General features: G+C 38.2%; 1 long non-coding RNA gene across 2 annotated transcripts in view; it reads left to right on the top strand.

Annotated features, from left to right (window-relative positions):
- The first annotated feature begins 822 nt into the window (after window positions 1-822).
- The window catches only part of LOC102497815 (uncharacterized), a 16,267-nt gene continuing 10,064 nt past the window's right edge, over window positions 823-7,025 (top strand). Inside the window, exons 1-2 of one of the 2 annotated variants that reach the window (XR_003549826.1) lie at window positions 823-882; window positions 4,568-4,678. This is a non-coding gene — a long non-coding RNA (uncharacterized LOC102497815). Of the gene's footprint in view, window positions 883-2,786; window positions 2,845-4,567; window positions 4,679-7,025 lie in introns of those variants that run through there. The other variant, XR_003549827.1, reaches the window with a different exon arrangement.

The following is a 7,025-nucleotide window of genomic DNA, read 5'->3' as shown; positions in this document are numbered from 1 at the left end:
CTGAACTGAATGCTGGAGTTTTATAAGATGCCAGTTAATTCACATGCATATTAAAGTTGAGAAAAACTGGTCTAGAGAGAATAGGGGGTGGTGAATAGAGCCTTGGTCATTCTTTCTGGATGCAGACACTTTACTATATCTCTTCACTTGAAGGCTATAGATAGCGCTTTTTGCTTTAAGGAAGAGGATGAAAGGAAAAAAAGCTAGAGTATTTTAACAGATAAGAAGTGTTTTTTTTTTTTTCCCCCTTTTTTTTGGAGAGGTTTGTTGTTATAGGGCTCGTGCGCTTGCCAGAAAGACAGAGAGAGACAGAAAGCAAGAAATCACCCCCCAGGGGAGATGGCCATGCCACAATCTCTTCTCCTCTATTCTCCTCTCAGGATCTTGGGCACGCACGCACACGCGCCCGGTGTAAGTTTAAGTCATGGGGTCTGGGACTCAAACCGCAGTCGACTACATGGGAGTCCAGCAACACAGCCATTACACCAATTGCTGGTCCCAACAGATAAGAAGATTTTAAGACCAGATATACTCAATACATTCCCAGATTTTAGTCAAGCATTCTGAGCACAGAGGTTTAAGAGGAAGTAAATTTAACAAATCAAAGTTTAAAAGAAAAAAAAATCACAAATTCATGACGAATCAGCCTGATCAGTTGAAGTGTGAACTTTCAAGGAAAGAATCAGAACTCCTTTGGAGCTCCAATAAATCTTAAAATTCTGAGCAGTCAAAATTCTGATTGCATGTACCATTACTGAATATTCCTAGAGTCATTTAGAGTAATAATGGGGCTCACATCATATAGAATTATAAAAAGTCCATACAGAACTCCGGCATGAACCAGCTCAGGAAAGTGTAGCAGGAGACATGGTAGAAAGTGCAGTAAGTTTCTCTCTTTCTCTGAGGGTTATTTTGTGTTTAAACTTTAGTTCCTGGTGAAATTTGGATAGTAAATGCCATCTGTTTTTAAACCTTTAAACTACACCTCCCAAGAAATTTTAAGTCACAAATAGGGAATGCCATATATTTATGGTCGCCATAGCTGCTAAAATGAAATACCTGATATTCCTAGACCCATTGCTTGAAGCGAAACAATACCAAACACATTTAAATAAAAGAGTTATGGTATGCCTTGTTTATTCTGAATGTATTTTCTTTTTTTGTGTGCTGACCCTTAGGTGCAGCAGTACTCATTTTTCAGAGAACACAGAGTGCCATGGTTGTGTGGTTCTCTGTCATCCTGACCCCAGCAACATATACATATTTAAGTTCAAACTATTTTATAAAGAAAATTTCCTTAAATAATGTAATCATATGATAGTAAGAGGCACATTATAGAAGCATAAGTACAAAGATAGCTGCTTCTGGGACGGCTGTAATAGGAGAATGCTTCCACTTCCTTTAAAGATATTCTGCTGAGGACTGGCCCATGGCCTGGTGGTTAAGGGAACTGGATCCCAAATGACCAACCACAAAATCTGATCTGGCCACTCCAAAAATACACTGGACAAGTGTGTGCCCCACATCCTGACATGCTGGAGAAATGGAGGCGAAGGGATTGTCCCATGACTATGTTCCCTGGGGATGCTTTATCTCTCTCTATTTCTCTCAAGTGAGCACAAATGCTCTCTAGCAAAATTAAAAAATAAAAAAAAGATATTCTGACTGAAAGTTTTTTCATGGAGCTTAGGTCTCTCCCCAGATGAACTCTAGTAACTTCATTCTTAGATTAAAAATATATATATATATATGTGTGTGTGTGTGTGCAGGAGACATGGTAGAAAGTGCAGTAAGTTTCTCTCTTTCTCTGAGGGTTATTTTGTGTTTAAACTTTAGTTCCTGGTGAAATTTGGATAGTAAATGCCATCTGTTTTTAAACCTTTAAACTACACCTCCCAAGAAATTTTAAGTCACAAATAGGGAATGCCATATATTTATGGTCGCCATAGCTGCTAAAATGAAATACCTGATATTCCTAGACCCATTGCTTGAAGCGAAACAATACCAAACACATTTAAATAAAAGAGTTATGGTATGCCTTGTTTATTCTGAATGTATTTTCTTTTTTTGTGTGCTGACCCTTAGGTGCAGCAGTACTCATTTTTCAGAGAACACAGAGTGCCATGGTTGTGTGGTTCTCTGTCATCCTGACCCCAGCAACATATACATATTTAAGTTCAAACTATTTTATAAAGAAAATTTCCTTAAATAATGTAATCATATGATAGTAAGAGGCACATTATAGAAGCATAAGTACAAAGATAGCTGCTTCTGGGACGGCTGTAATAGGAGAATGCTTCCACTTCCTTTAAAGATATTCTACTGAGGACTGGCCCATGGCCTGGTGGTTAAGGGAACTGGATCCCAAATGACCAACCACAAAATCTGATCTGGCCACTCCAAAAATACACTGGACAAGTGTGTGCCCCACATCCTGACATGCTGGAGAAATGGAGGCGAAGGGATTGTCCCATGACTATGTTCCCTGGGGATGCTTTATCTCTCTCTATTTCTCTCAAGTGAGCACAAATGCTCTCTAGCAAAATTAAAAAATAAAAAAAAGATATTCTGACTGAAAGTTTTTTCATGGAGCTTAGGTCTCTCCCCAGATGAACTCTAGTAACTTCTCATTCTTAGATTAAAAATATATATATATATGTGTGTGTGTGTGTGTGTGTGTGTGTGTGTGTGTATGTGTATGAACAGCTATCATATCTTGGGAACTCTAGGAAAAGCTAGTTTGCTTCCTGAATTGGTTCAGACCTATCTCAAGTGGTGAGGCTGTTGTTTTCAATCTCCATTCACTGACTTATCAGGAGCAGCACTCTTGGATAAACTCAAAGTGTAAGTTTTTGTTTGTTTAATTAAACGTATTTTTACTTTTTTTTTCTAAAACTTTCTTAGGCAATTATTAGGAAGGACATATGAAACAAAGTTAGTAAATGAAAGGAGTAAGTCAGAACAAAGACAAGTAACTGGAAACTTGTACGCTAGTGATAAGATGGCACCTACTTGTGTACGAGACTCACATTCTACTGTGCAATTCCTGGAATCTGGGATAAAAGGCAAACAATAAATATTACACAACTCAAGATTAGGAAGAAGGAAGTACACCAGTTTCCCAATAAAGTAAAAATATTTCCTGGCAGTAAACTCCAAAAGAAATTCTCACGTAGAGATTATTTAAGCATAGTGTGACATTGTGGATAAATGGATGAATAAGAGCACCATTCTCTCCTGCAATATGTGAAAATTAAAGGAAGCAAAATATGTTAAGTTTTTAGAAATGTGATTGGCACATAGTGAGTTCAAAAAAATTAACTATTATCATCATGTGTATACAACAATTACATGCAAATTAGATAATAATAAACATTGACAATATCCACAGTGGTGGTTCTATACAAATGCAAATTTCCTTTCATTGTTTCATGAAATGACTCTAGCCAAGTACATAACATTACCACAACTCAGTGAAGGGGATCAACAACAGCTACAGTTAATGTGATTTAAGTATGGGACTGCCTGGTGTCCTCAATGGATCCAACCACAGAACAGAAGGCGTCTAGAGAAAGCCTTGGATTGCACAACCCCTAGGGCACCAATCTCAGATAAGCCATGAGGCTTCTTTGGGTAAACTAATCCACAAATTCAGTTCCTTTAGGCAAATGGCATACAATCCCACAGACTTTCAGTAACTGCTAAAGGAATTATTGAGGGTTACTAAAATTTGGTACTCTTAAAAGCTCACATTAACACTATACTAGAATTTCCTGAGGATGCTAATTTAGCATTGTATCAGGAAGACCGAATATTCTACAATGCCAAGATCAGAGAGTGGGAGGGCTTGGTTGGCTCATCATTAGCACTGTCCTAAGTATATTGAACTTTTCAGTGACAACTATTGCTGATTTTTAATATATTATTTTTTATAAACTGTTTGGTTTGTCCCACAATGTGTTATAATGTATATTTGCATCAAGTGTATTGCTAAAATTAAATCTGTATGATCCTCTCCAAATGTGCTTATTCCAGTGTATCTTCTTGGAGTTCTTGTATAATGGGGTAGCTTTTTCAGATCGAATGGCAATCATAAAGGGCGTGAGAGCCACTGCCTTAGATTTTTTTTTCTCCACTGGGTATCATCTCTCTCAGCTGGGTTGACCAGAGCTCAGAGAGCTATCACTGTATGTCTCACAGTTCTGGAGGCTGAGTAATCTAAGGTCAAGGTATTAGCAAATTCAGTGTTTGGTGAGGGTCATATTCTTGGCTGAGTTTTTACACAGCAGGAGACAGAGAGATCTCCAGAGTCTCTTTTACAAGGGTTCCAATCTCAGTCATGAGGGCTTCACGCTCATGAGGTAATCATTACCCAAAGAACGCACTAACAAATCCCATCACACTGAAGATTAAGCTTCAACATATAAATTGGTGGTGAAGGGGAACATTCAGTCCATAGTGCTTGGTTACTGGAAGTAAGGTTTATAATCAGAATAAAAGACTATAGTTTGAGTTAATGTCTAGCTGCCTCAAAACTCAATAGGGATTTATTAAATTTCCCATACAGTCAAGAATGCCTCCAGAAGTGCCTTGGTCAAATAGCCCCCTGGAGGAGTTGAGATCATCATGTATACCAGTACAATCTTTTTGGAAGCATCTATATCTTCCAGTCTTGCAGGTAGGTTTCACATGATGACACAGAGGAGAATGCATCTTAAAACTCCTGGCCGGTGTGTCTCGTTCCTGTATCAGAATCAGCTGTGTTGTTTAAAATTGTGGCTATGTTTTCACTTAGCCTCTACTTAGAAAAAAAAGTAAAATAAAAAATAAAATAAAATTGTGGATATGGAGGCCTCACCCAGAACTAGTGAATCACAGTTTCTAGGGAGTCAACAATGATGATGTGAAATCTAAATGTATATAGCCTCGGTCCATAACACACTCCTGCGTTCTCAGAGAAAATGGAAACCTTCAGCTGGTGGAATTTCTCTGATATCCTGCTATCAGATCTCCTAACCTCCCTTCACCTTTGCCTTCCATCGACCAGTCGTGCTCTGGATTCCACTGTCCTGCTTTATTTGCTGTTGTTTGCTATCAATTCTCTTTTTCCCTCCTATATTCAAATGTTCCTTCTCCAAAGGATTATTACTGTAGGTAGGTAAGTGAGTTCAAGTCTCTTTTATTTCATTTATCTTTTTCTTTATTCATACTAGAGTGTGTGCGAGTAGGATTTGGGAGGGGGAGCAACCCCCACAGGGCCTGGTCATGCTGCAATCCCCCTCCTCCAGTCCTCCAGTTGTTTGGATCTTGGGTACTACATTCATGCCCCACATGTTTCAGGCGGACAAGAGGGAGGATTTGAATCATCGTTGCCAGATGGAATCCAGCATCTCTTGAACATTGCTGCTGTGCCATGGAGCTGGCACAAATCTGTCTTTCTTCTTCTTTTTTTTTTTTTTTTTTCTTTTGCAATAGGGCATGTGTGCTCACCATAGAGGTGGGGAGGAAATGAGAAATCATCCTCAGGGGGATGGCCATGCCACAATCCCTTCTCTTCCATTAGCTTCTCAGGATCCTGGGTATGCACACACAGGCCCAGCATGATTTTCAAGCCACCAAGTCTGGGACTTAAACCACAGAGTCAACCATGTGGGGGTCCAGTGCCTTAACAACCTCCTCATCTGCTGATCTAGGCCCTAAGTCTCTTTTACTGAACAACAAATACAAATTAAAAATACCTCTCGTGGTCCCACACTCTCTCTAGCTACCACCTTCTTTGTCCTTTCCTAAACGAATCTTTTTTTTTTTTTTTTTTTTTTTAGAGAGAGATTTTTTGCTATAGGGCGCATGTGGTCACTAGAAAGACAGAGAGAGACAGAGAGACAGAAAGCAAGAAATCACCCCCAAGGAGGATGGCCATACTGCAATCCCTTTTCCATTCCTCTCTCAGGATCTTGGGCACACATGTACTTGTGTACAGTGTGAGTTTTAAGTTGCCAGTTCTGAGACTAAAACCATGGTCAGCTGCGTGGGGGTACAGCAATGTAAACTAGTCTTTTAAAAGGAGTTTATGGATTTGAATCTCTGTTTCTTCTTCATTCATTCCTCAGTTCATTCTTCTTCTTTTTTAAAAAATTTTATTTATTTATTTATTTATTTATTTATATTCATTCGCTGTACATCAATACAGCATACAAAATGGAATTTTCCATCTGGAACACACTGAATATTGGCTTAATCAAGGATGTTACCATACATATTATCATCAACAAATAATTTTCCATTTCTTGTTTCTTATGTATTTTGCTTTTTTCCCCCCTTGATTTCCTACTTCTCCCTGTCTGCCATTTTCCACCCTCCTCCCGTATTGTCTCTGGTATCTTCAGTTGTTTTCCATGTCTTTTCTTTTTCTTCACATTTTATTGATTTACTAAAGATCTTAATTAATCTAAAAACTTTCAATAGCAAGCACAGCTGATAGATACATATCTATGAACACATGTCTGACTTTAGGCGTAAAGCTCAGTGAGTAAAGTGAATATGCTATAAAGTAGCACCTAGCTGTGGCTATATATCTTACTGCAGTCATTAATAAGGTACTTTTTTAAATTTCAAGAAAAATAGTTTTAGTTTTAATAGATCAAACTCAAAAAATGGTAAGACTTAAAACCAGGAAAAAAGTTAGGTAGGATTCAGTTCAAATAGTAGGTAGATGAAACTATCAACAGCTTAAGAGAAGAAAAAATCCTTTCTCTTAACACTTTGAATATATTTTCCCATTCTTTCCTCGCTCATATTGTTTCCGATGAGAAGTCTGTTGTTAGCCTGATGGGATATCTTTTGTAGGTAACTTGATGTTTTCCTCTTGCCAAGAATACTGTATCTGGCATGATTATCCTTCATGTGGGAAGAAAAGACAAGGAAGAACATTCTCAGATAAACAAAACCTGAAAGAATTTACCAGCACCAGACCAGATCTCCAAGAAGTTCTCAAGGGAGTGCTATATCAGGAAAATTAAATACAG

The sequence above is a fragment of the Tupaia chinensis genome, unplaced genomic scaffold, assembly GCF_000334495.1.
Source record: "Tupaia chinensis unplaced genomic scaffold, TupChi_1.0 Scaffold000316_1, whole genome shotgun sequence".
Lineage (NCBI taxonomy): Eukaryota > Metazoa > Chordata > Mammalia > Scandentia > Tupaiidae > Tupaia > Tupaia belangeri.
The sequence above is the reverse complement of the archived record's forward strand: the minus strand, read 5'-3'. Positions and strand labels throughout refer to the sequence as shown.